Genomic DNA, 26633 nt, shown 5'->3' on the forward strand with positions numbered 1-26633 from the left:
CATCCCCATTCTGCATATCTCTCAGAATTGCTCATCCGAGCCACTGGAAGAAGAGGAGCTCAAAATAACTGTGTGCTCAGAGGTATGCTCGTGGCAAAGGACACAGCCACAATTAAGAGCAGCTCACTGTATCTTAAGAGGCAAACAAAAAGCCTAGAAAAACTAGGGGCCAGAGATCTCAGAAAGCATCACTGCCACACTTCAATCAAGTTTCACCTGCTTGCAAAACATCTTAAGAGCAGTGATGGTTTTCTCCATGTAAGGCTTGGACACTCTCAGGACCCATCAACAGGGCACCATATTCTAACCTAAGCCCAGAAGCCTGCTGTCTCCTCAACAGTAACAGAATTTTCAAAGGTCTTGGAGAAGCCCTGGATTGGATGAAGCTGTCAGATTTAGATCAAGCTAATGGAGGAAGATGCTCACCTACTCCCTCTCCCATGGCTGGTGTGGATTTGGAGCAGAAAAGGACGTCTGTGTAAATAGTACTGTTGAAATATCAACTGGTAGAGCAGTGTTGCACATTGTACAAATCACAGTTGGACATCCATGGACAGCTGATGATAAAAGTAATTGTAGGGGAAGAGCTGGATGAAATATTGTTAAAAACAAATAATCATTTTAGCTGCACGTTTGTAAGCATTTCTTTTCATCCTTCTCAAAACAGTTTCATGGCAGAATAAAGAGGACACGTTCACACAGACATTTCCACAGCCAGACTAGGGAATAATCAAAGAATATCAACCAAAACGTGTTTCCTACCAGTTACATGAATCTTGAAGGTGAGTTTCTAGCCAGCAGCCTTGCAGCTGTACTCCCCTTTGTTGCAGTAATTCATTCCTGGATGTAAATCACATGTAGAAAAGTGTTGCTATGATACTAGATGACCAAGAAAGTCCTATAGCCAAAATGTTTTGCACCAGAGAGGCTGTCAGTTGATCCTCCAAATGCAAGACACACAAAATGAACCGTTCCTTTATCTCTGGGATTCCAAGCATTTTCTCACCTCTGACTTTCACTTGGAATGTTGCGTTGTCATCTTTTGTTTCACAGCTGTAGCTCCCTTGGTCTTTCAGGGTCACATTTTTGACCATGAGATTGTGGTGCGTCCCCTTGGAGATGATGGTTGTCCTCTGGTCCTGCTTCACCTCTGTTTGATCTTTCTTCCATACGACAGCTCCGCTTGCAGCTGACACCTCACACACCAGCTCCAGGTCTTCAGAAGGACTGACTGATATTTCTGAAGTGGTTTTGGGCTTGCTGACAACATTAATGGCTTCATCTGAAGAAAAAAATAGAAAGTGGTTTACATCCTGACTCAGGCTTATTCAGCACAGCATGAAGATACAGTTAGAACTGATTGTAATGTCTCTGCTCATTACATTTGGGTGATCGAGTTTCACCTCTGGAGGTACTCACATACAAACGTGTGCTTGATTCTCCTGTGTAAGGAAAGAGTAAGTTCTATGCAGACAGTTCTTATTTCTTTTAATCAATTCTGTATTCTGCACACGTTCTTCTGAAGCTAAAATGAAGGCAGATAAGTAACGTGTTTGCAATACATGAACAAACCTATTCAACACCTTGTCTCTAAGCTAACAAGCAGCGCTTGATGAGCACATCAGTATTTCATGCCCTTCATTCCATCCAGACAGAACCTGCCTGAGGAGCAAGCTGATGGCTGTCAGCTACAGGCAGACCAAGCTTAGCATTGCATTTCTTAGAGCAACAACTGTTGCTTTCAGTCACTGAATATGCCAAGGCCAATTGCTATGACAGGCACATTTATGGCATCAGTGAACAAATAATGCGTTAAAAATTGTAATAGACAGGAGTCATCTATTCTTGTAAAACTAGGTGACCAAAGAAGAACAGTCCCTCTAGAGTCAAGCTGTTTAGAACTAATAGCATCAATCAATGTCACGTAGATAGATTACTTCCCTGCCCTAAGACCATCTTGTGACCATTTGGTGCTCCTAATTAAGCCCTCTTGATGGCTTTTTTGTCTGAGCCATGTGACATTTTGTGATAGGAGTTACTGCTAGTGTTCCCTTCACCCTACACCAAAGTAGGAGGTATCCATTCTCAGGGAATCATGCAGGCTTCCTCTGGATTTGATGCTCAGAGACAGCCCCAGAACTTTTTAAATCTTAGCTTAGCTCTCATCCAATAATGTTCATCAAACAGTGCAACTTGTCCTTTGGGGATGCCTTTGTTCTGCATCAACCAGTTCCAATGGAGTCTTCTCGGCTTGTTTTAGATCAGTTTTTCAACAGATAAAGAAAGGGGCTTTGAATTACAAAGTGAAATTGCAGAATGCATGATTCTCAACCAAACAGAACGGGAGGTGGGATGCAGGGTGAATACCTGAGCCAACACCACCTGCAAGCAATCCTTCAATATCTTAGGAATCTCTAGCCATCCCAAATCCAGTGTTGTGCTTGATCTATCATCTCTGCTGAGTTTTTAGCTAGCTGATGGTGAGCATCTTGGTGGAGATGGGTGAGCAGTCGGACTAGAGGGTCTTAATCAACCTTAAGGATCCTGTGATCAGAGGAACTTGAATGTGCTGTTAAAGGTCACAAGAGCTGCACTGCAGCATGAGCATACACAGCGAAAGGTTTTCAGTAGAGCTTCGGTTCATAAATGAGGACTGGGTTATGGAAAATAGGCTCAAGAAATAAACCAGAAAACAGATCTTAATGCCAGGTTCTGTGAATGCAGCCAGCTGAATTTCACAGATATTGAATTTCAATGACAATTTCTTGTGTTATTTTACCCTCCAGCTCCACCCTGAACAGGAACAGGTCAGTGACAAGCATTACTCCTCCAGGCTTGACCTGACAGTGCTTTACTTGTACTATGAGCTAATGCCAGGAAGAGCAGGAAAAGAGTTTCATCCACGTGCCTTCTCCTTCCTTAGTAAAACCAGTGTGAAACTGCAGCCACGTCAGGCTGAAGGAGACGTCTCAGATGTCCTGCCTGGATGCAGGAGCTCACGTGTCAGAGGATGTCTGGCACGTCAAGTCTCATGGCAGTGCAGTGCATGACAAACTGCAACAACACTTTCCTGTGGGCTCCTTTGGGCACGAGGCCCAGCGGGTGACACACCTCTGGCTGCAGCTCTTCAGAGCCTCCCAGCAGCCACGTGATGCCCATGGGAGAGACACAGCTGACCCGCACAGCAGATGATTTACCAGCTCGCTCTGATTTACAGCAAGAGAAGATACAAGTGGTGATGCTGAATGGTGAAATACTGCGAGTGTGTGGCATAGGTATAAGATTTGTGAGCCTGAGGATGTTCAAAGTCAGGATGGACAGGGCTCAGAGCACCTGATGGAGCTGCGGTGCCCCTGTTCATTGCAAGGGAGTCCAACTAGCTGACCCTTAAGGGTCTCTTCCCTATCTATGAGATACACAAAAGCTGATTCTGCAGTAACCAAGGTACCAACAGCAGCTGTTTGTCTTACAGCTTGCCAACACAGATTTTAAAATAACAGCATTGATTACTCATTTGATAGTCACATTACAGTGCAAAGCACATGGAAACGTCCATCAGCTAATTCATTTAATTCTTTGGGCAGACCTGCCAGTATGAAATATTATGCTAACATGACAGAGAGAAGAAAAGCAAAATTAAGACTAGCTGACAAGCCGTGGCAGGAAGTTCTGCTCTCCATCAATTTAGTCCCATTATTCAATTCTGTTTGGAGATGTCTCCATGACTCTCTGGAGTTTGTTCTTTGAGAAGAAGCAATTAAGTAAGCTCTCCAATGCCAAAGTGCATACACTACTCTAGGCCTTTCTTGTTTCTCCATGGATCAACAAGGGTGACAAGCCAGCAGAATATGATGAAGAGCCTCATCATGCAAACTCATGCATTTTATCCCCCTCACAGATGCACTGACAACTTACAGCATCATCCATTGAGAAGTTGTGAATTTTCAGGGTGTGTTTCTTCCCCACAATGTGCAGTTCATATTTTTCACTGGCCTTGAGCTCCTTCCCATCCTTCATCCACTCCACAGTAGCGCCTGTGTCTGAAAGCTCAGCCTGCAGTTTGGCTTCCTCACGCAGCCGAGCGGAGATCTTTTCTACATCTTTGCTCTTATTGGTAAATCTCACTGCAGCACCTGTCAGGAGCAAAGGCCTCATTAGTTCAATTGATATCAGGCTAACGTGGTCAATGTTTGCTGCAAGATCTCTGAAAAAGTATCACCTTCTGTTCCTGCACTCATCATTGTGTCAGTGCTGAGCAATTCAGGATATTTCATTTGGTCTTCTTGCCGGATTTACTAAGTAAAAATCAACCAAACATCTCCTTCTACTGATTAATAATGCTCTAAACATGCTTCTGCAGAGGTTTCCACCCAATGACAAACAGGTCCTCCCATCATGAATGTTTATTTGTTCTATTTTGTCATGCAAAGCTGATTGATAGAGATATTATTAGAATGATTGCTCCCCTACTTCTAAACTATTCCAGTGCAATCAGAAAGGCTGTCTGAACCTGGAGCTGAAAGTACTGCTCTATGGTGATGCAGTGCTAAACCTGCTGACTGAATGCACTGGCCAAGAGCTGTGAACTGCAGACATTCATCAGCTGGCATGAAGCAATCTGGTTCAGATACCAAGCAGCTGGGTAGACTGGCTTACCCTACACTCAGTGCTATCATGTTTAGGTCATTACCAGGACTCACGTCAGTCCATGGGATGCAATTTCAGGTATTTGGTACAGGCAGTGAATGCCTGCAGCCCCAGTTCTAATCATCAGATCACAGCAACTATGCCTTGACTGTAAGAGGAAAGGAGAAGGATCAAAGCAAATACCTCTCACTCTCATCTTGGTGCTGACATCAACATTTTCGGCAACAAATTTCACTTCTGCTCCACCATCATTCTTGGTGATGTTCTTTATGATTAGGCTGTGAGTAGTTTGGGTTCTCTTGATGATGCAGGTCTCACTTTCCTGTAAGACTTTACCACTGAGGTACCAAGTGCTGCAACACGTTGTTGTAAGGTCAATAGTAAACATGGCATCCCCTCCAGGTACAGCTTCACCAGCTGTTAGGGGGGATTTCACAGCCAGGACTGGTTCTGAGGAAGAACAACATGGATGTCTTAATGCTATTTAGATGCAAGTCTGGTATCTCATTTAGAGATGGAAGATTTAATCATAGGTACATTTCTACTTCTCCCTTTGCATGAGTGCTGGAAGAAGCACTTCTATGCTTAAGATCTGTTACAGAAAGTTCTGCCTCTTGCACATGTGAGATATCAAAAGATAAGGATATTCATGTCTCTGTCACAGAAACAGAACTTGTATCACTTTAGTGGTATCTGGAGGTTGACAGGAGAACTAGTAATAAAGGAAAGCCTTTGGTGTGTTAATGCACTACTATCCTTAAAGTCAAATGAAACATCTTTAGGGAACCAACACAGCTGCTCAGCTCACACTGACCCAATTTCATTGGGGTTTTTGTGCTTACCAAGGTGCACGCTCCCTGGGAATTCCAGATACGGGCTCTGTCCATGCGCATTGACTGCAGACACTCGGAACTGATCATCAGCCTCTTCAGACAGATTGCTCACCGTGAACTCTGGGACGGGGACATGAGACTCGTGGCACCTCACCCACGTGAAGCCAGTTAGTTTATTGCCTTCCACAATGTAGCCATCGATTGGAATGGGGCGGTGCATCTTCGGAGGGGACCATGCCAGCGTCACTGAGGTTTCTGTTTTATTTTTCACCACGGGGTCAGCTGGGGGCTGGGTGGGAGGTTTTCTGGGAGCTGAACAGAAAGAAATACAGAAATATTAGCATAAGGTCATGTAGGCTGGAAAAGACCTTCAAGATCAGCAGACTCAACTTTCAGCATGACCTACTGAGTCCCACCATTAACTACTGTGCTACCTGAGGACATACATGACAAGCTTATTCCTGCAGGTATTTGCATAGTGAATATATTCACCCTCTGGTTGCTTTGGAACATTTTAGAGGTTAAAATCCCATCAGACTTTTTCACCGTGTGCAGCCACTGATACAGGCAGGAGGCTGGGAATTACCTGATGGGCTCTAGTTACAGACTACTGACACAGTAAAGGATTGATTTCATTTCATTTTGGCCATCAAAAAGTTTGGAGTCTGGTTTAAGTCATCCATCTAGACTCCAATTATAATCATATGGAGAACAGCGCATTTAGGAGAACTCATCTCATCTTAATAAACCTGAATGAAATCACAGAATCATAGGATCACGGGAGGGCTTGGGTTGGAAGAAACCTTCAAGATCATTAAGTTCTAAACACCCTGCCATGGGCTGGCTGCCCACTAACCAGCTCAGGCTGCCCATCACCCATCCAACCTCGCCTTCAACATCAAGGACAGGCATCCACAGCTTCTCTGGGCAGCCTGAAATGGAAGCAATGAGCCACATGTTGAAGATACTCAAACATTCATGACTGTAGAGAGAGCCAAATACTCCATACATATTGCCTGCCTGGTCAATGGTATTAAAATGCCAACAACAGACTCATCCAGCTCATTGAAAATGGTGTGAACAAGGCGTACAGGATTCTTCCAGCAGCGAGTTAGATCTGCAAAGTGTAAAAATAGGAAATCTCAATGCAATGCAATTTTCCCTCATAACATAAATAGACACATAACTGTTTTGGGGTGCACTGTTACCAGCCTGTCAGTTGCTGTTGGTCAGTGCTAGATGCCAAAGGTCCCACTAACATAGCATGAAGCCGAAAGCTAGACGCTGGAATCAGATCTCCTGACCTTACCATCAGAAATCGAGATGTCATATTTTGCTCAGAGGTGCCTGCTTGTAGGAGGGACAGCTTCCGAGCTTTTTCTGCTCCAGGAACCAGCTCCAGCTTCAGGATTTAAACAGCAGTCAGAAATTAAACTGAGCTTTGTCACCTCCATCAAACAGAAGGAGTGGTTGGGTGGTACAGCTTTCCAAATAACTTAGAAACTGGCACAACAATCAGATGCCTACCTTTTCTTTTTGAACTTGTTAATACATAGAGCTTAATAGCATCAGAATGCCCCAAGCACTTCAGATAACACGACAGCTGTAAACCCTTCTTTAAGGATTCCTTTGTTTAACCACTGAGTAACTGTAATTCAGTGGTGCTGGTGGGAGAAGGGAAGTCCTAATCTTCCCAGATGGTGAATAGAGCTGATGTTCACATGCAGACTGGTGCTGCAGCACAGCCAGAAACCACTCATTTGGGAAACACAGCACCAAGAAAATAATGGGAATAGCTTCATAAAATCAGGCAGCTTCACCCAAATTTAATGTCAGGTCCATTATTCTTCCTATTTTCAGGAAGAAAGGTTTTCCCTTTTTCTTGTAGTTTTATTTTCTTTTCCTTTCATGCAAGCAGCTTTGTAGCTTAAAAAAATGTTTTCTAATCACCTCCTGGTGTGGACAAATCACACAGGTTTGACTCCATGTTTTACATAGTTAGCATTTTATATTTGTTCCAGTATGGAACTGTACAGCCATAGAATGGCCTGGGTTGAAAAGGATCTCAAAGATCATCCAGTTCCAACCCCCTGCTATGTGCAGGGTCGCCAACCACCAGACCAGGCTGCCCAGAGCCACAATCCAGCCTTTCCTCATAGGAGAGCTGCTCCAACCCTCTGATCATCACAGTGGCCCCTCCTCTGGACCCACCCCAACAGCACCACAACCTTATTGTCCACAGAAAGCATATAACCCTCATTCAATTGCCCTTCCACTCAGCTTAGAGCACTACTAAAACCAGCATCTTCACCTTAGCTCATCACACTGCTGCAGTTCCTTTTACAAGGATTTCACTGGCAAAAATTAAATCAAAGCCACCACAAGGGATTTAGCACAGTTACGTGTTACTGGCTACGAGAGCTGTCAGCACAGTCACCTGTCAGGCTTTGCTGCTGTTCTCTTTATGTAGAGGCACAACAAGGTTCAGACACCTCACAGTGCAATTCTCACTTGGACTGTAAAGAAAAAGGAGGCTTGAAAAGCAGCGTGTGGAAAACAAAGAAACAAGAATTAGAACAACAGTGGGGCCATGGCACTTGTAGGAATTGTTCTGCCTTTAACAGCAGAGCTTTTCAAGAAGTATGAGGGCATTGCAAACCAGACCAGTTTGGACAGATTAACAACTGCAAGTAGTGGGTTCCAAAATTCCAGACATGAAATCAAAGATAGAAAAACTCTTCACATTTTCATCTCCCAATTTTTCGTACATTGTGCATTACAGTGCAAACAAGTCTTCACATACAACTTGGAAGCTAAAGACAAGTCTGACAAAACAGACTGCACAAAAATGATGGATAATTAACAGAGCAAATTGCTCTTTCAAAAACAGAGTTTATGTCTTCTGGTCATAACACTTCAGAAGCCTCAGAGGCTTCTTCTCCTTTGTATATTTTCATTAATCTTAGATTTTGTTTTCATTCAATGTGACCTCACTAAACAAATATTGTCTAAGACCATGAGTATCACATAAATGTGCAGATCTCAAGCTGCTCACTTATCTAGTACCCTTGGCATGATGCTTTATTTTCCTCAGCTGATCATCTAGATTGTGCCTGTTGATTGTGCAACAACAGCCTGTTGGTCTCGATTACCTGTGAGAGGCTCTAACTTTGGCCAGGAAAAATCATTTGAGGACAAGTAATTCTCTTGGAATCAGTAAGGCAGTCTTCCCATTCTTTCTTACCAGCACCCATCTTACATGTTAATAAAGGCTTCTGGAAATCAGTTTGAAGATCAAGAAACAATTCAGTTCAAGCATATGCAATCACAGGATTTGTACGTCACCTGCAAAAGTCATTTTATTCTATCCACAATCTCATCCTACATGCAGTTCCTTAGAGGGTTCCTTAGGCACACCAACCCCATGCTCCTATTACAGACCCTTGCATAAGACAGGTGATATACCTACAAGATTATCTACAGCTTAGACTATGAAAACAGGGAGTCTAGCTAGAGAAAATTATCTACCTGTGCTTCTGAGCAATCTGTTAACCACTCTCATACAGTTCAGGCCAATCCAAACAAGATGCAATGACATGTCAGCCACAGAAACAGCTTGATTTTAAGGAGTTTGTTTGGACAAGCCCCTGTTGCATACGGTGGTCAAACATGCATTACTTGGGGGCACATTGTATTTGATTTAACAGATACTCTTACCTTTGGCTTTGCACAGAGTCCAAAGTCTATCAGCTTCAAATTGTCAATCAGCAGATTTTCCCGGTGGATGAGAAAGCAGTCAGGAATGATTTCCACCCAAATGCCCAAGGAAACATCTTTTCTCTTCTCATATTTCCTGCTGTGGACAGTGGTTCCCAGTCTACTCAAAGCTCGCTCGCTCTCGCTGTCTCAGAGATCTTCACTGACTGCTGGCAAGTTCCCATCTTCCAATATCCCAGGTGGGAAATACTAGCTTGTATCTGTTGGAAAGGACCTGGGGACTAGGAGGACAAGTGGTGAGAGACCACAGGCTGAATGCAAGCCAGCAGTGCGCTCTGACAGAAAAGAAGTACAACAAGATCATCAGCTGCATTAAAAAGCAGCACAACCAGACCAGGACAAGTCATTCCTACTTCAACACTCACTGGACCACATCTACAATACTGTATCTGGTTTTTGGCCAGGAAGGATAACAACCTGAAACAAACTCTGAAGCAAGTTCTATGGATGACCTCCAGCCTGTGCAGGGGGCTGAAGCTCCCACTCAGAGAAGAGAAGCTGGGGAGAATGATCTTTGTGACAGAAAATCCATTGGATGGGGCCAGAGGAATGCATCTCACCCCATACCCTCTGTACAGCCACCATTTGTTTAAAGGATCACTCTTCCTTGAGGCACAGAACTAGAGCAGGTTACACAACAGACTGACACCACAAGGGCTTCTCTCGAGATACAAACTGCAGCAAAGAGCATCACAAAAATGTGAAACCAACACTCAGATCAGATCTGTGTCTCTGCTCCGCTCATTAGGAGCATCATGTTTTACTCCCCTTTCAGAGGAAGATACTTCTTCAAGGATAACAAAATCCAGCTCAGCTACAGAACACAGTACCACATAGCAATAAATATCTAACATTTCCTGTAGGGAAAGAATCCTAAGCACAAGTTATTGTCTGAGTTTCAGCTGGGACTGAATTATCTTCTTCAGTGTCTGATATAATACTACGTTTTCATTCTAGAGAAACAATGGAGATAGCGCAGTGATGCTTACAGTTGCTGCCAGGCAGCGTTGTACAGAGCCACAGTCAATCTCAGCTGAGAGCCCAAGGAAGTGAGAAGGAACAGAACTAGGACAGCTGACTTAAACTGGCCAAAGGATATTCCATACTATATGACATATTGTGGAAGGAGTTTTGAAGGGGGTATAACTTCATGTAAATCTCTTCCACTACTAGGAGGCTAACTGGACACTGATTGGTAGGTGGTGAGCAATTGCTTTTGCATTCATCATAACTATTATCCTTTTCTCTATCTCAGTACATAATTCTATCTCAACCCATGAGTTCTACTTTGTGTTACTTCTCCCCCCTTCAGTTCTCTCCTGCAATCCACTGGAATGGAGTGGAGTACTGTAACTCTCTCTGCCAACAGAAAAATAAAAACATATTCATTATTATTTATGGAAGACTGACTGCAGTTCAGGCTCACTGGTTTGAGGTCTCTGGGCATAACCCTGACTGTGAACAGAAGCAATTGCTGAAACAATCTGTCAAAAAAAGACTGGAGCTTCCTCTTCCAAAAGGCGGTCCTTAGAAACAATGCAATCAAACAGCTTCCCTGTAAGATAAGGTTATCTGAAAATGCATTTAGAGAGTATCAGAGAAAGATAAGTAAGAAAGACAGCACAGAAAGCAGAAACTATTTCTTACCTCTATGACTATAAATATTTCTTTGATGTCTCTCTTACGTGATCCAATGGGCAAACATGTTGATGACTTCAGTTCTTCATGGCATCAATTTCTGTTTTAGCATGAGGCAAGTCATCCTTAAGAGACCATAAAAGCAAGCGATGAAATCGCTAACTACTGTGACATACCAGGTACCACATCTGACTGCTGTGGAACAGAACAAGCACATATGGGACAGTACACAATTCAACATCAACTCAGCAATGACTGACATCACTCCCATAGAAATTCTGAAACAGAGCTGTGAAAAATGAAAAGTAAAACATTCAGCATTTTCATTGGCATTTTGGTAAAGTTGCTGTAATAATGTAACAATAATGTAATGTAATGATGTAATAACTTTTTCCATTTTAAAGCCAGAGAATACTGCCCTCTGAACAACCAGCAACAAGATTTGTGGTGCTCTGTTAAACTTTTTCCAGCTCTACAGCATCTTTCAAAAGGCAATGGGACCAGTAGGCTGCATTCGTATGTACCATCCCACCTGCCCCCGTGTTCTTGAGAACTCCACAACTCCAACAGAAGATATTATCATATTTAAATGCCTTTTGGCTTACCCCTACAGTAACTTTCTCCATGATTTTTAGTGCAACTTTTTCACCAGTAAGAAAATGCCGCCCGAGTTTTACCTTGGCAAAACCACCTACAAATCAAAACACAGATGCTTAAAGTTGAGTGTGAATTCTTCTCTAATATAATATTACAATTTCCAACTGGTTTAAAAAACGAATTTCAAATTTATACAAATGAAACCTGACTTAGAGAACTGACAAGAGCTGTTAATCTATTCTCAGATTAATTCTAGAGTGGTGAGACAGACTGTTAGGCGTGCTGTTTCTGTACAAAGATGACACTTACCCGTTCCAACTGTTTCATGGAATTCCTAGTACTTGAGAATTTCCTCGTAGTCACTGACAGACATCCTGAATGTGCAAGAACTGAAGATCCTCCAAGCACGTGCAATGAGGAAGTGCCAGCAGTGTTCACATCCTACTTAGGACATATTCTTAGAGGCAGAAGGGACACTCGTGGCAGATCCAGCAATGCTCATCTTCTCACCAACGTGCATCCCCCTCTCACCCAGCAACAACAAAACACAGTGCATGAAGCTGGCTTCACTTAGGTTAACAATATGGAACATCCCTCAGGGCTTTGTGCCACAGAGCAGTAGCAGGGCTGGACTACAGCTTGAGGAAGCAGTGGAAGCCTTTCCCTGTATGGTTACAGTGTCCCTGCACGCACCCCACAGCCAGAGCGTTGCAAGCTGAGCTGTCTTGCTGTTTCTTGTACTCATCCCAATCTCTGCGAATGAAAACTCAGAATTCAGTCAAGGCGTTGATTGAGCACGAGCGTGCCTTTATTCAATAGGAAAAAGGAGGGGGTGTGAGGTCTGGAGGAAAGATGGGACTCATTCTCTGTTGTCTGACGAGAGTGTCTCAGAAGTCGTGCTGTTGCCCAAAGCCTGGGACTCTTGGCCTGATTCTACCTCCCCCTCCAAGATGTTTGGCTTCTCCTCTGTAATGCTGACCTGAGCCTGCATGGTTGTGCTGCTGTCGGGGCACTCGTGCTGTGCTTGGGCTGGGCTGTCCTCGAAAGGCACTCGGTTCAGGCTGGTGCCTGAGGAGTCTGGCAGGCTCAGGTCAGCAGCTTCAACAGGTATGGGATGAACGAGAGCTTCAACGATGATGGTATTCTTCTCTTTATAACTGATGTTATACGGAAGGCTTTCATCTGAACTGCAGCATCCTGTGCTTAGTAACAGTTCTTCATTGATGGAATCACAGGATGCTGCATCGTAACATGCCTGGCGTCTTGGAGATATACAAGGGCTCGGGTCACCTAGGAAGGAGTAGACGCACAGCAGTTAGTGTCAAAGTTTCACAAGATGAATCATGAAACAGGTTCTTGACATTTGGCTATGCAGTGATGGTGGGCAGAAGCAAATAGGCTTCTAGCAACAGTGTCACTGTCTTGAAAGTGATCCTCGTGCAGGTCCAGCTCTTGTGTTGACAAGAGACTCATTTGGAAAAGACAGGGGTCAACTGAAGATGTCAGGCACAGGCTTGAATGCCAGAAGGATGTACAAGCCCACTGAAAGCATGAATTCTACCTGTGTTGCTGACAAGCAGTGTTTTGAAAGCTGGATTTGCATGCTTACCTGCCAGGACCAAGACTTCAGCTTCAGAGGGCTCCCTGGCACTGCTCTGCAGTTGGCGTTTGGCCACAGGGGATGGTTTGCCCAGGCAGAAGCAGGAACGCCAACTGCAAGCTGCTGACTCTGCCCTCTTACTGGGAGAACTCATTCTGCAGAGAAAACAGAGCATGCTGTCAGTCGTGGTGCAGGGTGAGGGAAGAGCTGCACCGAACCCTTGCCAATAGTTGCCTGTTCCTGGCAATGCCTGGTTTCTGCTGAAACACAGCTTAGAAAAGCGCTCTGTTTCAAACAGCAGAGGATGCTTCCATTCCTACAGCTCAGCCCTCAAGTCCTGTTGGCTAAATACCTCTCAACGATGTCAAGCAGGGACATGGATCCCGAGAATGTTGGAGGCTCAGGCTGCTTCGCTCTCCTGGGGCAGGCCTTCAACAGGGAACGAAGGCAGGAGATGAACTTGCCCCGTTTCTTTGGCTCTGCGCAACAAAACAAAAAAACAAGTTCATTTCAGCCCTGGCTCGGTTGGACGAGGCCGAGTGCAACACATTCAACAGAACACGTAACAACAGAAAGCATGTTCCCAACAAAGACACGCAAGAACGGATTTTCCCCATCCCTGGAGGTGCCCAAGGAGCTTAATGCAGTTCTCTTTCTAAGCTTGCTCAACTCGGGCATTAATGAACCCCCTGAAAGCCACGTTCAGACCCCATTTTACTAACCCGCATTATCAAATGTAAAATACGCACCTGGCTTTGGCAATGAATGTAGGATGGACTCGGGCAGTTTTCCCCTGATGAGTTCCACGCACTCACCAGGGAAAAAACCAACCTGTAATAAGAACAAAAAGACAGGTGGGCATTAGCCCAAGCCCAGAGCCAAAGGGAAGGTCCTCTGACACCGACACAGGGCAACTGTTTGCATCCAGAAGCCATCCTGTGCAGGCAGAGCAGCTCCAACCGGAGATTCCCGACTCTACTGAAGCTGTGCTCTCTAGTCAAAAATGTGTGCCTACCTCAAAGCCACGCTTGCCTCTCCAAAAGGGGCTCATCTCCTTTGGTGGCATATCAACAATGCACACGATGTCTCCAACCTGCAAAAGATTGAAACATCAATCCCAGCTTCAGCACAGCTAAAACAAAAGCCTTCTTCTACGACACAAAATATGAGAGTATTCCCGAGGCGTTCACACTCTATACTAATTCTGTGCACAACAACAAGGAACGCCTGGAACTGCTTACCTCCAGAGAGAGCTCATCCGGCCCCTGGGCGACGTGGCTCCTAATAACATGGGCTGCCGCAATCGCTGGTACGTTTAAAGATGACATAGCACGCACCAGCTGCGGCTCCCACATGTTATCAGCCTGCAAAACAGAGCACAGGCCGTGGTCAGGGCACTGAGGACAAACCAGGAGGATTTCAAGGTGAGGAGCACATCTGCAAAGAAAGCTGCAGCAAATGCGCTCCGTCCTTATCAGGAGCACTTCAGAAGGAGCTTCAAGTCTCATCACAGTTATTTCCCTTTCTGGCGTGCATTGCCAGGCCATGCAAAGATGCATCTCTCTCTACCCAGACTAATCAGCAATGGCACTGGCACAGACAGGTGGCCAGGCCCTTTTTGGCCCATTCTTTCCTGCAGGAGAGTACACCTGCAGCTCCTTCTAATGGCTCAACACAGGAAAAAAAGACCGGCCAGAGCTTCATACTGTACCTCCGTCGCCGCCAACTCAGGCTCACGGCTGATCCCACTGCACGCAGCACCCATCACAGCAAGTGTGAACAGCTGGAACAGAGCAGAAACACACTTCTGTTTTCTCTATTCACACAGCACAGTATGGACAGACTTCTTCAGAGCTACCCACGCATACCCTGCAGCAAAACCATGCGGGGGGACAAAACATGGCACGTACCTGGCAGTGAGATCACCTCAAGCTATCTGCAGCAGTTCCTTGTCGCTTTGATCGGATGAAATGAGAGCAAAAGCTGCACCGAGGCAGTGGGCGGAGGGTGAGGAGAGGAGAGAGAAAGAGCAGGTCAGTGAGCAGGGCTAAGACAGTCATGGAATAACACACACAGCACAACTGTCCCACCCACTTGCTGCAAGACATGCTGAGTCTCAGGCTACGTGATGCCTGTCCGCCCAGCAACTTTACAATGCTTCCACTACTGAGCAAAGACAATGGAAGAAGCACGGGACAGGTGCCAACTTTACTGATACCCCCTTTGGAACGTGTGTACTGGGGAAAATTACGTCTGATGGTCAAGAGTAAGCAATACGGTGCTGTGAGCTCAAACAGCCAGCAGTTCTCAACATCTCACTGCCCACCCATCCATCCCACGTCAGCTCAGCTTACCTACAAGCTGCTGCACACGACGGTGAGAAGAAAAAGCACTAAAGATACTAACTAAAGCCACTAACTAAAGGCACTAACTAACTAACGGCACTAACTAACTAAAGGCACTAACTAACTAACGGAACTAACTAACTAACGGCACTAACTAACTAAAGGCACTAACTAACTAACGGAACTAACTAACTAACGGCACTAAATAACAACAGTAACTAACTAACAACAGTAACTAACTAACAACGCTAACTAACAACACTAACTAACTAACAAAACTAACTAACTAACAAAACTAACTAACTAACGGCACAGAAGGCACAAGAACAACAAGACAACCAACCACTCCGACCACTAGCTCACCCACAAAGGAACACAGAACGCACCGCTCCTCCCCTCATTCCAGCCGCTTATGACATCACCAACGGCCAACAGCCTGGTCCACCATGACCCCCCACAAGGCGGGGAGCCAAGACCACGTGGTCACATCTGATTCCAACACGGCACCACAACATTCCAGGACTCAGTGTGGGCTTGGAATTCTATCCTGGTGTGGCAGCGCAATGGGAGGTGTTAGGGCACAGCTGAAGAGCTGACAGACAATGGACGTTTCCAAAGGAGGGTGCCAGATTAACTCTCAGCATTCTCTTGCGGGGCTCTTAGGAATGCTTCAAACCCATTTTCACTGCCTAGCTCATTTCTAGAAAGTCCAGTTGAGAAATGCTCACTTTGTCTGGGGAACGCCTCTATGCATCATGAATGAAAAATAAAATAAAATGGGCACGCGACCCTATGAAACTTACCTCTCTGCTCTTGCTGTCAGCCAGACACCTCAGATGAGCATGACGTGTCTCTGCTCCTGAATGAAGATCCACCCAAGTCTGTGTTCCTCTCTGCTCCATCTCTGGCTATAAAAGAAACACAGACAGAGATGATTACAAGATCCTTTGTGCAGACGAAAGACAAGGGTGCACACGAATTCTGTTTAGCAAGAAATACTACATTCCCAATGGTAGTACTTGAATCCTCCTTTGGGGCTGGAGCTCAACAGGTCAACACATCAGAAATAACACAAAGTGCATCTGGAAGACGTGTCTCAAAGCCCAGAAAATCCAACACGGGAGGGGGCTGGACAGTGGACCACAAGTGTCCATTTCCATTGCAGCTCCCTGTAGAGAACAGCACCAATCAACAGGCGTGAATCAATTCATTCACAAGCTGCACAATGACTCTGTTCTTTACATGATAAAGAAACACACAGAGATTCCTGACCAAAAAGTTGGGAGTTAATAACGACCAAAGAGGTTCCTGTTCCTACGCCTCATCCTCTCACCCCAACTCCTGGGTGATGCCCACAGGCTTCAAGTCAGCTCTCAAATCCATTGAACTCCAGTCACAGAACTCCATCAAGAAGGATGTCACACATGTGACACTTACATACATTTTGCATCAGAAACAGTGACGCCAGCAGGAGCAGAGAGGTGACTGTCCCCTGTACTCAGCACTGGTGAGGCCACAACTCTAATTCTGCGTCCAGTTTGTGGCCCCTCACTGAGAAAAAGACACTGAGGCATTGGAACGTGTTCAAAGAAGGGCAACAAAGCTGGTGAGGGGTCTGGAGCACAATGGGGCCATATGAGGAGAGGCTGCAGGAGATGGGAATGTCCAGCCTGGAGAAGAGGTGGCTCAGGGGAAACCTCATTGCTCTCTATAACTTCCTGAAGGGAGGTTGCAGTGAGCTGGGGGTCGGCCTCTTCTCTCGTGTCATTACTGATAGAACTAGAGGGAATGTTTTCAAGCTGCGGCAGGAGAGGTTCAGGCTGGACATTAGGAAATATTACTTCTCAGAAAGGGTGGCCAGGCACTGGAATGGACTGCCCAGGGAGGTGGTGGAGTCACCCACCCTGGGGGTGTTCAAGGAACGTCTGCAGAAATCCCTGCTGAAATCCTGCCACAGGTGGCTGAGTGACACAAAAGCTGTGTCCTTGGTTCCCGGCCTTACCTTCACATGCTGTTCATCTTGCTCTGCAGCTCCTGTTCTGAATAGTCTTCTTATATTCCCATGTGATGTACCCTGAAATACATCATTTAGTGAGTCTGAACAAAACATAAGACATTAATTGGAACTGTGAAGAAATGTTTTTTGCACTTTACTTGGAGGATGTTACATGCTATACCTTCTTTTCTCAATTGTAACACATGATTTTTTATAAAAAGAAACATAGCAAGTCAGCTCTTCAGTGTGCATATTGATGAAACTTGGTGAAATACAACTTTAGAAAAAGGTAATTTGAAAATTTAAATATTCTTATCAGAATCTCTGCTATTAGTTACCGTTCCAATGTTCTGATTTGATGATGATTCTCTCAGAGCTGTTTTGTCACTCGCCACCTCAAATGCACTTCAAGTGCTTTAGGAGCATCACTGGAATTTTGAATAAACTTGATATATTTTAGGAAAGCTGCTACAGATGCACGACTGCAGTACTTTGGAAAAATATATTCTTGATTGAACGCTGAACAGTGTTATTTAATTATAATCCAGGTAATTAAATTAATTAAACCAAGGGAATCACCTCCCAGTCAGTCAGCTCCCACCAGGGAAATCGCTTCCCTGCCAAGCAGATGTAACCAACACAAGCTGCTACATCACTCTAGGGCCCCACTGAACCTTCCCAAGGGGTCTCCAAAGGCTTCCCTGTTGACTTCTGGGAACCTGGAAACACTCACATGGAAACCAGTGCCCCCTAATGTGCCCCAGAGGTTTCTCAGGGCCCTGCAATTAGCTCTACAGACATCCAGACATGCCCCAGAGCAAGTATGTGTGCTGTAGGGAGCCCAAGAGACATTCCAGAGTATGCTAGTACTCCTCAGTGCGCTCAAGGGTTCTTCACCTGTCTCTAAATATGCCATACTTGACTTTGTTTTCTCTTCTGGAGCTTAGTTCTCAGCTTTGCTTTCTCATGCCATTTATCTTTCAGTTTAGAGATTATTTTAACTAAAATATTTTAATCCACCATATTTTCTGAAAACTAAGAATTGATCCCGCTCAAGGAAACAGAAGAGAAAAACATCACCCACAGGCTGCAGATATTTACCTCGACTTCTCTACATGCCTTCCCCAGTGTGCTTTTCAACTCACCTTGCACAGTGACCCTGGCTTTTGTTTCAGAGTCCTCTGTCTCACAGGTGTACTCCCCGCTGTCCTTGGCGGTAGAGTCATGGATGATCAGAATGGCCCCAGTTCCCTCCTGCTGCAAGTCGTACTTCTGGCTTTTTCTGATTGCTTTGCCATCCTTGTACCACCTGATGTTCACATCTGGTTTCGACAGCTCACGGCTCAGGCTGATGTCCTGCCCTGCTGCTGCTGTCTTATCCTCCAGCTGTTTTGTTACCTCAGTAGGTTTTTCTGAAAAAAAAAAAATGCTTTTTGAGTAACATACACTTAGGGTAGGATGCCTCTCTCAAAATACACGCATCTACATGCTGGAGATAAGTTAGAGAGGCACTTGCAACAGAGGCCATCCTACAGCCAGCAGTAATCTGTAAAGTACAGACAATAGAATTCCAGGCACCATTAATTCTCTCTTAAATCTACCCCATTGAGGATGATGAACCATGTCTGAAAACTGCCTCTTCCTTCTCTCCACTGATCACACTGGGAGCCTCAGATGATGCTCTCAGATGCACATGTTCTAGATAGGAATTTGTTGTACAGCTAGATGATGTGAAGGCCATCCCTTCAGCTTATACTTAGAGGATATTTGCTCCCACAGTTCCCTCAACAGATCATTCCTGATTTACTGTTAATGGAACAAGCTGTAGTGAGATGCCCATTTCCAACACTACCCCAGTGCTTTGGGTAGTTCTCACATTTGTGTCAAATGGTTCCTCCTTTTACTTATTTTTAAGAGAAATTCTCAGTGCTTCAAGGTTCAAGTAGAAGGTTGCTATTCACTTTAACCATATTATGAGTTAGCTCTCATGACAATCTTATCAGAAGACAGTTGAAGGAATCAGACCCCAGAATCTCTCCCATCTCATTACCTTTCACAGACAGAGAGGCTTTGGAGGTTAGACCACGGGCAATAAAAACGACTTCCCCAGAGTCAGTAGGAGTCACACTTTTGATAAGGAGAGTCTCTTACCAACCCACGTTAGAAGCTTTAAATCGCCCACCACTTTCCACTCTGCTTCCATTCAGTGTCCACTTGAACTCATCAATGCTTTCATGGGACAGAATGCATTCAAAAGTGCAATCTTCTACCTCCTGGATTTCAGTGTTTTTCAGCCGTTTGCTAATGCCAATATTCAGCTCTGGAAGATAAGAGATAGGTTAGTATGAGGTTTAGATGGAGAAAATGCATTCGTGACCAATGTGAGTAGCAGTACTGGTGTTTGAACTCAGGATTTGCAGATCATGGCTGCGTTCCTCACTGATGTATTCTCTAAGACATTCTCCTCTCAGAATTACCAGAAAGCTATAAAAAAAAGAGACGTGAATCTCTTGGCTTTGCTCTGGAAGAACTACAAGGAGAGCAGCTCAGTCCATGGAGCACAATGAAGATTCAATGAGCTACAGAGGGAAAAACCTAACAGAGAGGACAACTCTAGGATGCTGCGTGAGAAAAAGAGTTTTGCCTACGACAAGACATTAAATGTTTCTATTAGCTAATTTGTTACCATCCTACCCCTACTGGTGTTCAAACCATTTCTCCATTTTAGGGATGTTTAGAAAGGAAACATTTCCAGGACATTCTTGACGTGTTTTGTGATTTTCATGGCAAAAGGAGATACATTTACTTCAAAAGCAATGGGAATTTTCCAGACATCACTGCGCTAAATTGCAGAAATACAGTTCTATTGTAGAAACTATTAAGGCTCGTGGGGGAATAGGTGTAAGACATAGTGACCACACTGAATGTGCTTTTAGCACTCCTTCACTTTCCACAGTACTTACCCTGAACGCCGACATTTGACTTGGCAACATCAGTGCCAATATCACAGGTATATAAACCTGCATCTGACTTCTCGAGGTCATGGAGAAGGAGACATAGGGTCTTCCCAGACTGTAGCAGCTCAAACTTGTTGCCAGAAGTGAGCACAACACCGTCCTTTTTCCACACTGGTTTGACCTTCTCTTTAGAGACTTCGCATTCCAATTTAATCACACCCCACTCCTCAACAAAAGCATCATTCAAACACTTCATGAAGACAGCAGGCTTCTCTGCAATTAAACAGGCAAAACAGAACAACGTGATACAGAAGTTGAGACATTTCCAGTTGCTTTCAGCTTTTTAAGGAGAGATCAATAAATCTTTACCAGTACTGACAACACCAATATAGAACCTAAAGCGGTTTCATGTCTCTTGACAGAATGCGCTTTAAGGAACTCTGAACTAATCAGTAGGAGAATACAGGGAACAGGAGGGACAGCCTGCATTGCTCTGGGTGGGACTGATATCATATGAAGTTATTGGGATGCAGCTCTTCTAAAGCTGGAGAGCTGGCATTGCCCTCACATGGAGCAGAGCTCATACAGCAGGCCACAGGATTAAGAGGATATGCTGATCTCTCCCTGCAGTCATAAATCCTTGGAGACAACAGCATTGACACTGCATGGCACTGAAGCAGTAAAAAAATTGCTCCTGTAACTCTTCTTGTGTTAAGTAAAATGATGATAAAAAGCAATGGAATGCTTTGGCAGGACACCAAAACCATCCTCCTTCCTTGATATCTGCTGCAATGGAACCTTCCACTGGAAGAAAGCCCCTGATAACTTGTCACCCCAGAGAGGTGAGCTTTAGAAGCAGGATTGCTTCACAATAGAATGAACTGGAGCTCCTTAGCATCTCTTACATCCAGGAGGGTTGTGACCAGACCCACCTATCACCTTCAGGCGCGCGCTTTCTGACACCTTGTCTGACTTCACTGTCACTGTGCCAGCATCTTCAGGCTTAACCTGACTCATTGTCAGTGTGCAGCAACTGCCAACGTTCTTGATGTCATTGTAATTGTTGGTGTAAAGGAGGTTGCCATTCAGGAACCATTTCACGTCCTCGTCATCATGGGACAGCTCGCAGGAGAAGACAGCAGAGCTCTCTTCTTCAGTTTCCACATCATGCAGGTGCTTCGTCACTTCTACATTGCGAGCTGTGGGGAAACAAGGTGAACTGTTACAAAAATAAGAACCTTAAGAAGAGAAATCTGAGGTGAAATAGGACATGGAAGAGGCCACCCTCCATGCTCATACCTTCAGCTGTCAGCGTGGCCTAAGTCTCTGCAATTTCTGCCTTGCACTTGTACACACCAGCATCATCGGGCTTCAGCTTCAGAATCTTGAGCTCTGCTGAATGCTTATCCCTCTTGATCTTGTACTTCTCAGAGGGCTCGATGGGTGTGTGGCCCTTGAACCATTTCACAACCTTTGGAGAAGGCCTGAAGTCACAGGACAGGATGACAGAATGACGTTCCAAAGCTGTCTTGTCCTCCAACTTCCTGGTGATTTGTAAATGGTAATCTGCAAAACAGGGGTGGAAGAGAAGAAAGGATGAGGACAATTGGAAGAAGAGGAAAGTCTCTTGCGTGTATTCCATTCCAATTAATTCCATGTTCACAATTGTTCTTTGAACCACTCTAAAGATAAAACAAACGACTGCCTATAGGGAATGCCATTGACTACATTTCTATAAAGTAATACTGTATATTATCTACTAAATGCAAGGTCCAGCTCTTGTTCTGTGCTTATTAAATTGCTCCCAGTTGAGGCTTTTTTTCAAATAAGAGTGAGTTGAAAATATAACAAGTACTTTAGGATGTGAATGGAGACTCTTACGCTGGGGACAACAGCAGATAAGAAGCCTGGAAGTTTCCTTCAGATGAAATCAATGACAAACTGCATCAAATTTAGGTGCTACCAAACTTAAACTTGTCTAGTTCAGAAATACAATTAATTCCACCTGATTTGACTTCTTTGGTATAGCCAAGGACAAAACCTCAGCTCTGTAGGTCTGAATAGTAAGCACATCACAACTATTCAAACAGATCTTTTACTGAGATGCAGCTGTCTTATTTAGTGTCCAACGACTTTTAAAAGGAAATGGAGCAGACCCTCCAGAAAACACACAATATTTCAAAGACTCCAGTGAAGGAAGACTGTACGTTAATTAATTCTTCATCTTCATGATGTAAATCAAGCCAGGATACGTTACCTCTGATGAGCAGATTGGCTGTGGATTTGGATTTGCCAATTGAGAACTGAATGGTGCCTGTCATATCAGTGGTGGTTTTCGGTATGGTCAGCCGGTGGATGGTGCCTTCTTGCTGCATAATCAAGTTTCTGCCAGCCTGTAAGATTTCTTCACGCAGATACCACTTGGGAGGTTTCATAGAAGGAATGGATATCTCGCATTCAAATTTGGCTTCTTCAGGCTCAGTCACATCCTCATCACACAGCTCCTTTACTAGATTAATGGATTGCTCTTTAAGAAGGATGGAACAAGAGAAAGCAGAGATTTAGAAGGAATATAAAAAACCCATACATTATCACCCTACTTACTCATGTCAGCATTACTGCACATGAACACTACACCTATCAGCTCAAAATGCCTTAAAACATCATTAAAAAAGTAGTAGAAAGAAAGGAAAGTTGTTAAGAAGTCAGACAATAAGACTGACAACCTGAAGAGAGCCCAGATCTTCTGATTCCCAGTCCAACATCCAAATCAAATCATGACCTTCCCATCTCGATATCAAACTCCTCGCATTACAAAATGGAATAGAGGATCAGTGAAACACAGACATTGATAATTACTTTGGTTAAATACAGCAACGTAGCTCTGAACAACAAGTTTTCTCCTAGTAAAGGTCTCTGTAGCTCAAATGTAATGACTCTACTTAGGAGAAATTCATTTTCCAGGATGTTCTTGCCCTTATAATTGTAACAGTGGCAAAGCTGGGGACTGAACTCTTGAGTAGTGTGCTAACTCAAATGTCTCCCTTTTCTTTACCACACTTAACATCATATATATACCCTAACATTGTATATATTAAAAAAAAAACACAACCTGTGCTCATTTCAAACATACAGAGAAGATGAAGAAAAATTCAAGCTATGTTTTTATCCCTCAACGTTCAAACACAAATCTGAAGTCTAAAGGTAGAAAATCAACTTCCTAAGAAAATCGCCTGTTTTACTTAGCAAAGTAAATCCCAAAAGACAAGCTGGATATTTTGTGGGCAGAAAGGCAGGTAGGTTGGAGCTTTTATTTCTGTGAAAGGTCATGGTGGTGTTTAACTTCCTTGACATTAAAGCAAAGGATGTTAGCTGGTTTATAACATAAGATAATTTAAGCAAAATCGTCATCAGAAGCATAATTACCTTTCACTGTAAGATGGGCACGAGATTCTGCCTTTTCTGCTACAGATTTTATTTCTGCGGCATCCTTGACTTGGACACGTGTGTAAGTCAGCGAGTAGGTCCTTCCTGAAGCAGAGAACCACAGAGTCACTAAGGCTGGAAAAGACCACTAAGGTCATCTAGTCCAACCGCCAACTCATCACTACCAAACTGTGCTCTTGAGAGCAAACCCACAACTACACTTGGCTTCCTTGAGCAAACAGCTCTGAGGCACATGGCCAGGCTGAGCATCATCCATCTGGTTTCACAGCATCACTGCCTGTTCTCTCATGTCAATGAAACCAGCCATTCCCCCACATCCACATCCCACCAAAGCTGCTTAGTGTTCCCAAAGCAAATGCTCACCAGTTGTTTCCAACTTGAAGGTCATCTTCTGGCCAGCAGCCTCGCAGATGTATTCTCCAGCATCTTTCTTCTCCAGCTGCTCCACAACCAGATGCCGCGTTTTGCCCACAGATTCCATTCTGAACTTTCTGGAGGAGGCAAGCAGTCTTCCATCCTTGCATCATTTTACTTAGATTGGATCCTGTGCTACTTCACAGCTGAAGGAGGCACTTGCTGCCAGGGCAGCACTCAGCTCTTTCTGCACCTTCTCCTGGTTTATAAACACAGGTTTTGGCTCTGAGGGAAGAAAAGAAAAAGTATTGACTGAGGGACTGAAATGAGACCATCTTGCAGGTTTGTATGTACAGGTTGGAACAGGTTTAGGTTACCACTTGTGCCCAAACTAATAGCCTTCACTAGAGAATATCAGCTCTTCTGTTGAAACTAAGTGTCAAATCTAGGCAAGAAAGAACCCAGGAACTGAAGGAACCAAGAGGGTCCTTGAACACCAGTCCCATGGTTGCAAGTCACTATGCAAACATATTGAACCCAAAAGAACATCTGTCCTGCAGGCAACCAAAACCTGAGTTCCTTTTACTTCAGACCCACTGTGAAACATCAAAACACATAAACGTGTGATAGTCAAACCACTGGCTGCCTTTTCATGACCCAGAACAGTACTCCTGGCTTCCTGAACAGACTCCTCATGGCATCTACCATTGCCACAACTGTGACTGTCAAAGACACAAAGGAAATATGCTCACCAATGCAGTCCTTTGTTCTTTGTGTGTGATTTGCAGATATCTATTTTACTTTGAGCTCTGGGAATAGTCAGCTCTACCAGGTCTCTTACTGTGAGTAGCAGACTCACCTATCCAGATGCAGCCTCCAACATAAAGGCATAGGAAAAAGGCAGTGTACTACTAGGAGAAGTTCCTGCTTCTCCTACCATGAAAGCCTGCACATACAACATGCACTCCAGCCTCACTGCACATACTTATCTTAGTCAAATGTTTCGGTGAACAAGAATTACAGTTTGGGATCTCAGGCACAGGAGAGATTTGAATAATATCTTGAATATTGCTTCCATTGTACATATATCAGTAATTATTATTCTACAGACAGACTGAAACAGGTCTTTGTGCCATACTAAAACCAAATACTTTCTACAAACCCAGGCAATCAAGTCTAGGGAAAAAACCTCAGCACAGACTACTGCAACTGGATCACTGTATAATAGAAACTAGATTTTACTTTACCGTTCTCTGCTGTATTTCAGACAACACCTGTCTCACCTGTGACATGAATCTTGAAGGTGAGTTTCTGGCCAGCAGCCTCGCAGCTGTACTCCCCTGCATCTTTCTTCTCCACCTGGCTCACCACCAGCCGACGCTGTTTGCCCTCTGACTCCACCTTGAACTTCTTGCTCCAGGTGATCAGTTTCCCCTCCTTGTACCACTTCACCTCCATCTTCTCCTGGGCCACCTCGCAGCTCAGCGTGGCATTTTCTGTTGGTGCAGCCTTCATCTCCTTTTGTATCTTGTCCTTCTCTGTAAACACGTCTTCTTTCTCTGCAGGGACATCACAAGAGTCACACAGTTTTGCTGTAGTCTGCTGCAGAGCTTACTCCAGTTGCCCGTTTTCATTATACTTGCACTTCACAGGGAGCATCGTGATGCCTCACTAAGACAGGAAAATACTTTCCCCTCTATTTTGCCTTGGGAAATGATAGACATATCATTTCATGTCATATCATATCATATCACATCATATCATATCATATCATATCACATCACATCACAAAGCTAAACATTTTGCAGTCTGATAGCAGATTTGGACATGAGATTTAGAACACCTGCATGCACTGCTGAACCTCCTATCTTATCTTTTTTTCTTCTGATGTCTCTCTACATTTCCAGTAAATCAGAAGGGAACGGCCCTCTAGAACAGGTTGCCCAAGGAGACTGTGGATGCTCCATCCCTGCAGGCATTCAAGGCCAGGCTGGATGTGGTTCTGGGCAGCCTGGGCTGCTGGTTGGCAACCCTGCACATAGAAAGAAGGGGGTTGGAACTGGATGAGCACTGTGGGCCTTTGCAACCCAGGCCATTTATGAGTCTGATTATTGGCATTTTCCACCTAATTGTGTCACTCAAATTTTGTAACCAGATCTCTTCAAACACCTCCCCTTTTCTCACTCCTTGCATGCCTGGTGTGCTCTTGCACTGTAACCCTGCAGACACCAGCTGACTACAAGAGCTGCACAAGTTACCCTCCTTGCCTATGGTTTGTTGCAGTAATTCATTCCTGGATGGAAAAGCACATGTAGAAAAGTAATGCTATGAGACTAGATGACAGAGAAAGTCCTAGAGCCAAAATGTTTTGCACCAGAGAGGCTGTCAGTTGATCCTCCAAATGCAAGACACACCAAATGAAGCGTTCCTTTATCTCTGGGA

At 44.4% G+C, this 26633-nt stretch overlaps 2 long non-coding RNA genes across 2 annotated transcripts; both read right to left on the reverse strand.

Annotated features, from left to right (window-relative positions):
• Positions 1 to 439: 439 nt before the first annotated feature.
• Positions 440 to 4005, reverse strand: LOC146755005 (uncharacterized). Its single transcript, XR_014938591.1, has 3 exons — positions 3916 to 4005; positions 763 to 1282; positions 440 to 557 (listed from the first exon to the last, which is right to left on the reverse strand). It is a non-coding gene; the product is annotated as an uncharacterized LOC146755005 (long non-coding RNA).
• A 16377-nt stretch (positions 4006 to 20382) lies between these two features.
• Positions 20383 to 21945, reverse strand: LOC146755006 (uncharacterized). The gene is made up of 3 exons (XR_014938588.1): positions 21690 to 21945; positions 21330 to 21589; positions 20383 to 20663 (listed from the first exon to the last, which is right to left on the reverse strand). It is a non-coding gene; the product is annotated as an uncharacterized LOC146755006 (long non-coding RNA).
• Between the last annotated feature and the right edge of the window lie 4688 nt (positions 21946 to 26633).

The sequence above is a fragment of the Coturnix japonica genome, chromosome 37 (assembly GCF_054131305.1).
Source record: "Coturnix japonica strain WE chromosome 37, WE-NBRP24, whole genome shotgun sequence".
NCBI lineage: Eukaryota > Metazoa > Chordata > Aves > Galliformes > Phasianidae > Coturnix > Coturnix japonica.